Consider the following 10,629-nt stretch of genomic DNA (forward strand, 5'->3'; position numbering starts at 1 on the left):
ATATTATAAAGTATTATTAAAATGTTTCAAAATAATGTGATAAAAAAATTTTAACTAAAAAGGCAAACTATCTCCCTGTATCAATCACTACACTGTAAGCTCCTTGAAGGAACTACCATGTATTCTCATTTTTGTGACACCACAGTATTGTAACAGGCACATAGTAGGCTTTCAATAAATGTTTGAATGAATAAATGGATGGATGTCATACAGATCAATACTACATAATCTTACCTGCACTGAAAACTGCAAATTCATATAATTTCTTTCCTTATCTTCAAATATAGGTTGAAAGTTTACCATTTCTGCAAAAGATTTCTGACATCTCAAAGAAAGAATTAATCATTCCATTTTTTGTGTGTGTTTCCACTTCATCCATTCTTCTAGGATAGCACTATTATATCACATTACAGGTAGCTATTTACATATCTGTCCTCATTTTGGCTTATGGGAGATTGTTTCTTAATCACTTTTTAAATCTGTTTCGCAGTCGCTGCATGTTATGTCATAGAAGGGTCAGCAAACCTTTCTTGAATTGGATTTGAAAAGAGTGTAAATTAAGTGCCATACTTACCTGGCAGGGGAGATACCATGATCACGAAAGTGGTTTTCCCAGGGCGAGGCTCATCCATTGCACTCCGGGTGTGTTGACCCCTGCAATTTCCTCAAATGTAGGAAACTCAACTGAGTAATTTGTGGTTGTGGGGGACTATGTTCACGCTCTCCCCTGAAAAAAAAATTAAGTGCCAATACTTGTTGAACATCTACAATGTTTTAGATCCCAAACAAGGAAATTTAAAAAAGTTCTGCTCTTGGTTCTTATAATAATCTTATAAAGTATTATTATAAATCCCTTTCAATGTATGAGAAAACCATAGGCAGGGAGAGTAAGCCTGTCTCCTAGGTCAGACATTCAGTAATGGAAGAAGTGAGACTAACTCATGTGTCCTTTCACTTAGCCTGCTCCCCCTTAGGTTACCCCCCAGAGCCAACTGAACTCATGATGAAGTCTACACATGTTTTACTCCACCCACCAATAGCCTCAAAGCATATCATGTTAACATAGGATATTACTTGTCACTGGAGTGTTTTTAGGATCATACTGTTTACCTTAGAATTACTCCATTGTTTTTACTTGAGACATGTTCACCTTTGGAACGAGTATACCTCCCAGGATCCAAACACTTAGAAAACAGGACCATGCCTGTTATACTAAGTGATCCCCCATAGTTGTCCAGAGCAATCCTGGATGTGATACTTGAGCTACAAATCTTCCCTCTAGGTGTTTATAATCTATGAGAGAATTAAAGGCAAACTGAAGGCTGATAATGAACATTAATGTACATGATGATGACGATAAAGGATATTCTTTTTTATTTTTAATAAGCATCTTTTTTTAAAATTTTATTTTTGTTACAGATGTTTCTCCTTTTTTACCCCATTGACACCCTCCCCCCCATCCCCCCCGCCCTGTCCCTGGCTTTGTTGTCCATGTCCATTGGTTATGCGTACATGCATATAAGTTCTGTGGTAAGGATCTTCTTAACATATTTTGGCTTTGTGGCCCGATACCTGTGCTTAAATCTTTGTTCTAATTCCTTACTAGTTGAAGACTTGGGTAAACTACTTAATCTCCCCAGGCCACAGTTTCCTCAACTATAACCAAGGATGAAGATACCTGCCTTAGGGGGTAAATAAGATAATGCCCATCCTATAAATGGTAGCCATTATTGTTATTATTATTCCAGAAAAGCATGTTATCAAACAACAATGAGTAAGATATATTTGTATATATGGGTTGAATGTCTCTAGCTAACACCTACTATGTATCTCATACCACCTTTTGGCTACTCCCAAATCATACAGAGACGAATGGGTAGAGATTTAATGTCCCAGACAGAGATTAAAGAGATCACAAATGTCATTTCCTTCTATTTCTTTGCAGTAGTTTATAGGGGCATTAGAACAGGATGTGACAAATTTTATTAAGATATTGTACATTAAATATACATACTATTACACTCCATCTCAAATTATGGCAACATCAATTATGAGCATTACCTGTCAGTCACTATCACTGGTACACTCTCTATAAACAAGCTCAAAAGTCCTTTTGTGATCTATTAGAGGTTTTCTGTATCCTTCCTCCACTCTGTTCTGATCCTTTTAGGCTTTTATGAGCAAACTGTTGATCATGACTAAAAGCAGCTAAGTGCATTCTTTCTTGGTGCTTAGCAGTTTCTCTGGAAGTCAGCAGACAATAATGTAGCCCTTAATACAGACTCAGATCAAATATAGAGAGTGAGGGAAAGAGCATGATATAAAGTTGAGGAAACATGGCCTTTCAAGAGGACAGATGAAGACAAATATTTTCAGTAACCTTTAAGTCAAGTGGCTGGGAAAATTTTTCTTTACAAATTTTCTATGTAAATTAATTCTGAACTGTTGGTTCTATAGGAAAAAGTACTGAAACTAAAATGGAATAAGCTAGTTGTTTAAATGACAGGAATAGAAATATGTCTATTTTATTTTTGTTTTACTATATATTTCTTAAATTTCACCTGAGGATGTTTACCGATTTTTTTTTTTTTTTTAGAGAGAGAGGAACATCTATCGGTTGCCTCCCACACATAACCCTGACTAGGGGATTGAACTTGCAACCTTGGGTATGTGCCCTGACAGGAAATCAAACTTGCCACTTTTCAGCATACCAGATGACATTCCAATCAACTGAGCCACACTGGCCAAGACAGAAATAGAAATTTGTAAGTTGCATATACCAGCTATCAGCTTGTAAGATGATAGAAAAATTCTTCTAAATCCTGAGATAAAAATTAGAGTAAATTCTGAAATGAACCCCTCACTGTTCATTGTAGAAGAAAGATTCCTTTAATAGAGAGGAGCCCTGTCTATTGTAAGTACCCTATCAGACAGGAACAGCTGGACAGTATCCTTGCCTTTTCTATGATGATCACCCACTTTGACATTGTAGTCACTATAGAAGCTTGGGTTAAGTTCTAAAGAGACACATTAGTTCTCTCCTTAGATCAGTCCATTACTTTTCCCCTGCCACCTAGTAAAATGGTATTGCTCATTCTACTAATAATTTAACTTTGAGTGTACAATTGCACAATTAGGAACACAAGGATATATCATATCAATTTTAATATTTTTAAAAATATTTTTTCTTTATTGATTTTAAAGAGAGAGGAAGGGAGCAGGAGAGAGAGATAGAAACATCAATGAGAGAGAACGTCGATTGGCCACCTCCCGCATGCCCCCCACTGGGGATTGGGCCCACAACCTGGGCATGTGCCCTGACTGGGAATCAAACCAGCAACCTCTTGGTGCATAGGATGATGCAAACCACTTAGCCACACCTGCTGGGCTCAATGTTAATATTTTTGAAGTAAACTTTATGTAGCTGATTGATTTGATCAATAGTATATATTAGAAAAATACAAATTATAGTAAGTTCTCAATTGATGATTTTGTTTTACTATTAAAATATTTTTATTTTTTATTAAAAAATTTTTTTTTCTTTATTGATTTTAGAGAAAGAGGAAGTGAGAGGGAGAGAGAGATAGAAACATCGATGAGAGAGAACATCGATTGGCCGCCTCCTGCATGCTCCCTACTGGGGACCTGGCCTGCAACCTGGGCATGTGTCCTGACTGGGAATTGAACTGGCGACCTCTTGGTGCATGGATCGATGCTCAACCATTGAGCCACACTGGCTGGACTGTTTTACTATTAAAATATTTTTAAATTGCTTGTGTAGAACTTGTACATTTCTCACAGAAACAAGATGTGGTTAAGGTGCAAAATATATTTAATGGATATATAATCTGCATGTCCTTGGGCTCACCACATATTGGGTACAAATTATGGCACATCTAGTCTGACAACTTCTAGATCATGTTCTTGCCCTTACCTGCTCAGACAGGATATTTACCTTCCCAAAGACACCTCCCCAGAATTATTTCTGGAAGTCCTCAAGGTCTTCAACATCCATGAGATGTTGATATTGCTATTCTTATTATGTTAATGCCTATCACAGGAAAAATCAAGTATGTTGGCTTATTTTAACTACTTGGATTTGGGGGATGGGAGAAAGAAAATATAGAAGCAAGATAAAAGAGGTTAAATAAAAACACTATAATCCTGATTTTGATAGGAAGTATCCACATGAACTCAAAAATACATATTTTTCTAATTCTGTCTTCTGAAAAGTTTGAGAAACAAGGATCATTGCAGTCAGCATCGTTGACACTCAGATTGTGGTCTCAAAATACCATTTCCCATGAGAAGGAACCATATATCCTTGAAGAAGTGGGTGATTACAGGTCTGGGACAGAAATTTTACAAAATAAACTTGAGACATCTTGTCATATTAGAAAGCAAGGATGCAATCCAAGATTCAAAAGGATGTCTGAAGGACTCAGGAGCCAATCTGGTAAGCTTTCACTTACCAGTGTGAGCAACAGTTTTTGAATTGGACTGAAATTCAACAAATAAATTCATGAACAAAGTCACTGGTCACCCTTACCAGGTACCAGAGAGCCAAATTGATAGTTTTTAAATTGGTAAATAAAGACAAAAAAATCAAGCATATTGCCTGTTTTTAGTACAAACCACATCTTAGAGTAACTAAATAGCTGATGAAGTAAAGCATCCTTTATTAGAAATATTCCAATGAACAAGGTCTTTTAATATCAATAATCTCAAGGCAACCCTCTATATGCCTGTTTCTTTCTTGGTCCCAGGAACCGCTCCTCATCTCTTCCCTTTGGGCCCAGAGCTTGTATTAGTTTTATGGCATGGTTCTACTATCCCTTGTAGTTTTTCTCCATCTTATCCACATCTTTGTGAATAGTTTCTTTTTATTCTTTTTTTTTTTTTGGCCCATGCTCCTAGCGGGAACCGAACCTGAGACTCTCTGGTCCGCAGGCCGACGCTCTAACCGCTGAGCCAAACTGGCCAGGGTGTGAATAGTTTCTTTATTAAACTCTTTTAGAATTATTCAAATTCATGTGTACCATCTGTTTCTTGCGTGGACTTTGACTGTAATTCATCCCATAACTGACCCCCAAAAAACATCTCCTCAAAATAAAAATTTGGAATTGGTTTCTATAATTTCAGGAGTACAGGAATAAAAACATTTCCAGGGAGAGATAGGATATGAATAATCAATAGCATGTGGGGCCTTGATGATTTTCAAATTCTTACAGGTGATAGAGGATGGAGAGCAATAGAAGACGGTGTTGTAGGACAGCAAATGGCTGTGTCACATAATTGCTATTGCAACAATAGTGAGTATAGATTGTGGAGTTGCTTGGCCTCTTCTGGCCTGGGGGAGCATACTTAGGAAAAAAGAGGAGTTAAAAGCTTTTTTATTTTATTTATTTATTTATTTATTTATTTATTAAATCCTCAACTGAGGACATTTTTGCATTCATCTTCAGATAGAGCGGGAGGGAGAAAGGGAGGGGAAAAGAGAGAGAAACATCGATGTCAGAGAGACACATCGACTGGTTGCCACACACACAACCCCAACCAGGGCTGGGGACAAACTGCAACTGAGGTATGTGCCCCTAGCGGGAACCGAACCCAGGCCTCTCTAGTCCATGGGCTGATGCTCTAACTGCTGAGCCAAACTGGTCAGGGTGAGAAGTAAAAAGCTTTGAAAATTCAATGAAGAAATATATATATGGAGAACCAGAAATCCACCATGTCATCTTTAGAGCAGTTTCTTCCTTACAGTTGCATGACAGATATTGTTGAGGACCAAGCCTCGGGTGCAATTGTAGTAAGGACACTAATGGGTAAGAAATGAGACCTTGAAACAAAGAATTTGGACGTATTAGCATCATGGGTCTGAGAACTTTGACCCTCACAAATTGATGCCAGTTCTTCTAATGTCTTCTAAGCCCGTAATGGGAGTTAGATTCCAACATAACATAGAGGGAGAGGTAAAATGCTTGTGCCAAGAGGATGCATTGAAAGAGTCACAACAACTTTCTAATCAGCAGAAGCTTGGGGAACATATATAGCAGATAAGATATGAATAAACATAGACCAAGAGAGATCGATTCATTTACCCAGGATTTTGGATTAAATGTGTTTTGAACACCTGAAAGTAACACAGTCATTGTCTAGGTTGGTTGAAATCTGGACTCAACCACATCCTATAAATATTTAGGCCAAAATGTTAGACTGTCCCTGGCATACTATTGAGGAAGGAGTGAGACCAAAGGCTCATGGATCTGGAAATATAGACATTGAACTCATTAGCCACCCTCTAACCATAACTCCTGGGTGAAGCCAGACAACATTCGCTCTCTCAGGGCATTATGAGATATATTGGGGAAGAGAATCACCATATTTGAAGAGCTCTGTGGGGGTTGTTTGTTTTAGGCCAGAGAAGATAGCAGGGGTTTACACAAATTGAGTTCTCTGATATCACTGGGAATAATGGGATTCTGGGTTAGTAGGCCAGATGGTTGGGCTTAATTGTCAGAGATAAGATAGGCACAATTATCACAATAAAAGAATATTTAGAGTGTTTTAAACTGTAGGAATTTGTTACAATGGCTAATTGATCAGAAAGTGTCCCTAAAAATGAAATAAATAGGTAGATGCTGCTTGACATATTTAGGCAGAACATTCTAAGAAATCTACCTTGAGTCACTATTGTAGGTCTTTGTAGAAACCTACCAATTTCTTATACCAAAAGGAGTTCACACACCCAGAAATAATTGTCTGAGAGGAACTCTGCTTTTGTAGCCACAGGTACACATTGTGAATTTTCTCCTGGGACTTACTCAGAGGGACCTGTAGCCATGATAATAGATTTTGCATTCAAATTTCATGATAGGGAATAAATGAGACCTCAGACAAGAAATGAGAATAGTTGAACAGACATTAATGAGCCTGAGAAATTAGAACTTCATCACTAATCTCTAGAGACCCCAAATGCAACTATAATCTACCAGCAAAATGGAGACTAATGGAATTTAAATGATAGATAAAGTTTTGGTTCTAATTTGTTTAACAGTGTGTCCAGTGGGACTATAGGCCCATTCTGTGATTTTCCTCCCAATCTTAGAGTATATAGCAGCAATGGATACTTCATAAGCCTCACATTGATTCCCTGACCCATGGAGTGGGGCCTTTTATTTAAGGAAGGGAGGAAGCCCCTGCAACTGACCTCTCAAAATAGTAAATGTAAAACAATGTTGCATACTGAGAAAATTCCAGGTATTAGTGCCATCATAAAAGGCTTGGAAGATGCAGAGGTTGTGATTCTTACTATATATCATGTATTTCATCTGTTGGCTGGAGCAAAAGCAAGGCAGGTTGTAGAAAATGACAGCACATTGTTGTAGATTCAATCACATGACGGTATTTAGCATAGCTGTGATTCCAGGTATGGTATCTTCACTGGAGCTAATCCACGGATCCTTTGGCACCTCATATAAAAATACCTCTTTTTCTGTTTTCTTCAGTAAGTGAAATCAGAAACAGCTCTTGTTTACGTAGCAGGGACAACAGTAAGCCATTATCCATCTTGTACCAAGGGGTCACAAACTGAGTCCTCCAGGAAGCACACTCTGAGTATTTTGGCGTTTAAAATGTTTATTAGGAATCAACACCTATGGATGGAAGAGGATACATGCTGGCCAAAGGGTGAGAGAAAGAAACTCTGTGAAAATTCAAGGGTCAAAATATCAGTGAAGTTCATAGGGGATCAGTGGTCTACAGCCTATTGGGACATCCTTCCTGAAGTGAGAGAAAAGCCATTGTACCTTTTATCACTCATGCTTTGTAATCCTATTTTGGGTTTTTGAGGCAACATATATCACAATTAGACATGCTGTATCAACCCATTTACTGGGTAACTCTACAAGCTGACAGTTTTTAGGAGGACCTAAAATAAGAAAGAGCTCTGAACCAGTTCAGGCTGAAGTTTGGTAGTCTTGGCTACGTGGACCCTGTGACCAAGCAAAACCAATGGTCTGTTCTATCTGTTGGTGGCAGATAGAGAGACCACAGAGCATCTGGCAAGCTCTAATAGGAGGATCACAGCAGTCACTCTGGAGTTCTGCAATAAGGCTAAGTCCTATTCAGCCAACAACTATTCAATGCGAAAGAAGATCCTGATTGGCTTCTGGTCTTGGAAAAAATTAGATTCTTGACACAGCATATCCAAATTGCCAAACTTGTGCTTTCTGATTCCCTGGATCATGAAACTGGAGGGGCACAATACATTCCATTTTGGAATGGAAGTAGGATATATCAGGAGTCAGTACATTTTATCTACAAAGGGCCAGATAATAAATATTTTAGGCTTTGCAGGACATATGGATTCTATTGCAACTGTTCGACTCTGCTGCTCTGGCTCTAAAGTGGCCATAAACAATATGTAATTGAATGAATGTGGCTGTGTCCCAATAAAACTTTATTTATTGACATTGAAATTTGAATTTCATATCATTTTATGTGTCATGATATACTATTCTTATTTTGCTTTCTTCCTAACCTTTTAAAAATGTAAAAATCATTCTTAGCTTGCTACAGAATACAAGCTACAAAAAGTTGGTGGGCTGGATTTGGTCCATGTGCTGTGGTTTGTTAACCTCTGGAATATATGTAACCAGACCCCAGTAGGACCAGTAGGCACAACAGACTGCTTGTGCAGAGCCGGCGGCTCGGGCTCCTGTGGTGCTGGCTCCCACTGCTTTTCCTTCTCTCCTTCAATCCTCTGTATGATGTGCTGACAGAAGAGACAAAGATGTGGGCTCAGGTTGTAGATGGATCTGGCTGGTTTGCTGGTGGCAGGCAGACATGGGTGGCTGCTGCACCACAATCTCATTGGCGTGCTCAGCTTTGACCAGGATATATGGTTGCCCACCTTGTTTGGGGGGAGAAATGGCCTGGGAAAGAGTTCTCTAGTCACTCCAGAGCAGCCAATAATAGGCTTGTTTACTCCGGGACTTGGAAAGAACCCTACAGAATATTGATCACAATGTGAAAGCAGGGAGAAGTATGCGGGTGGACTTCTTGAAATGAACAGAGAATGAAGACATTTGTGTCCCATGCAAATGCCCATTGGAGGCCATTCAGAATGAAAGAGACTCTCAGTACTCAAGTGGGCAAGGTGACTCATTATGTCACCATCAGCGGACATTTTTCTCTATACGCAAATAGAGAAATTTATTAGACACAAATAGAGAAGTTTAATAGGCTGAGGTGGCAGGGACAGTGGCCATGCACAAGCTCACAAACTTTGTCTAACCCTGATCAAAGTTGATCTACTACTAGCATTTGCACAGTGAATTAGACATCAGATTGTGGTTACACTACTTGTCCATTAATAGTTAAAAAAACAGACAAGGGAATAGCAAGGGGTGCCACAGTGGATCACTTGAGTGAAAAACATATTTTTCTATGCTAAAATTATATAGCAGCAATTCTATATCCTTATAATGATTATGGTCAATTATCCTTCCCAGTATGTTAATCCCTTTTGTATCTACTAGTCTACTGGTACAAAGATCCTGAAGAGACTGAGTGCCAGCAATAGCTTTAAATTTAATGGGACTCTTAATGTGTACCCTAATGGAAGCACACCCTCTTGGAGAACCAGAAACTCTAGACACAGAGCCTATCTTAGTCCGTTTGGGCTGCTGTAACAAAATACCACAGACTGGGTGATTTCCAAACAATAGAAATTTATTTCACAAGTTCTGGAAGCTGGAAGTCCAAGATTATGGTGCCAGCATGGTTGGAGTGAGGGCTCTCTTCCAGGTCACAGACTTCATGTATCTTCACATGGCAGAAGACGGGCAAGGAAGTCTCTTTTATAAGGGCATTAATCTTATTCACGAGAGTGCCCTCATGACCTAGTCACCTCCTTTAGTTCCCACCATCACATTGGGCATTAGTATTTGAACATACGAATTTGGGGAAGCACAAGCTTTCAGACCATAGCAGACCTAACGTTGCAGGAATGGGAAGTACGTACTTATTAGGAGAAATGGTGAACAGGTCCACTTCTGTTTTTACTCCCTGATTCCCTGACCCATATATTCTGTTGGGGAGATAACATAATGTAATGGCATTGGTTTAAGATACTCACTGCATTGCATCATCCTGAAAGAATGTCATCTCTAAGGTAGTGCCTTAGCTTCACCTTTAAGAGGCCACTCTGATGTTTTATTAGGCTGTTGGCTCTGGATAATGATGTATATGATAAGGGCAATGGAGTACATGGTCATGTGCTTACTGACCTACCTACCTACTTTGCCAAAAAGTGTCCCTTGACACAAAGTGATGTAAACCAGGACAGGATGAAGACAGATGTCTCAGCTCAAGCAGATTTGCCCTTCTGCCTTTTTGTTCTTTTTGTCCTTGATGGATTGTATGATGTCAATCAACATTGGGGGGAGCCATGTGCTTTACTCAGTTTCCCAATTTAAATGCTAATCTCTTACAAAAACAACCTCACAGACACACCCAGAAATAATGTTATACTAGTTACCTGGGCATCCTTTAGTCTAGTCAAGTTGACACATAAAATTAGCTATCTCTCCAGGCCATCTAGAGTCCTGATAGTTTCTTGCTCGT

General features: G+C 38.9%; 1 non-coding gene across 1 annotated transcript; it reads left to right on the plus strand.

Annotated features, from left to right (window-relative positions):
- Nucleotides 1-566: 566 nt before the first annotated feature.
- On the plus strand, nt 567-730 carry LOC118619525. The gene has a single exon (XR_004957284.1). It is a non-coding gene; the product is annotated as a U1 spliceosomal RNA (small nuclear RNA).
- The last annotated feature ends 9,899 nt before the right edge of the window (nt 731-10,629 follow it).

Source organism: Molossus molossus, unplaced genomic scaffold, assembly GCF_014108415.1.
Source record: "Molossus molossus isolate mMolMol1 unplaced genomic scaffold, mMolMol1.p scaffold_m16_p_6, whole genome shotgun sequence".
NCBI classification, from domain to species: Eukaryota; Metazoa; Chordata; class Mammalia; order Chiroptera; family Molossidae; genus Molossus; species Molossus molossus.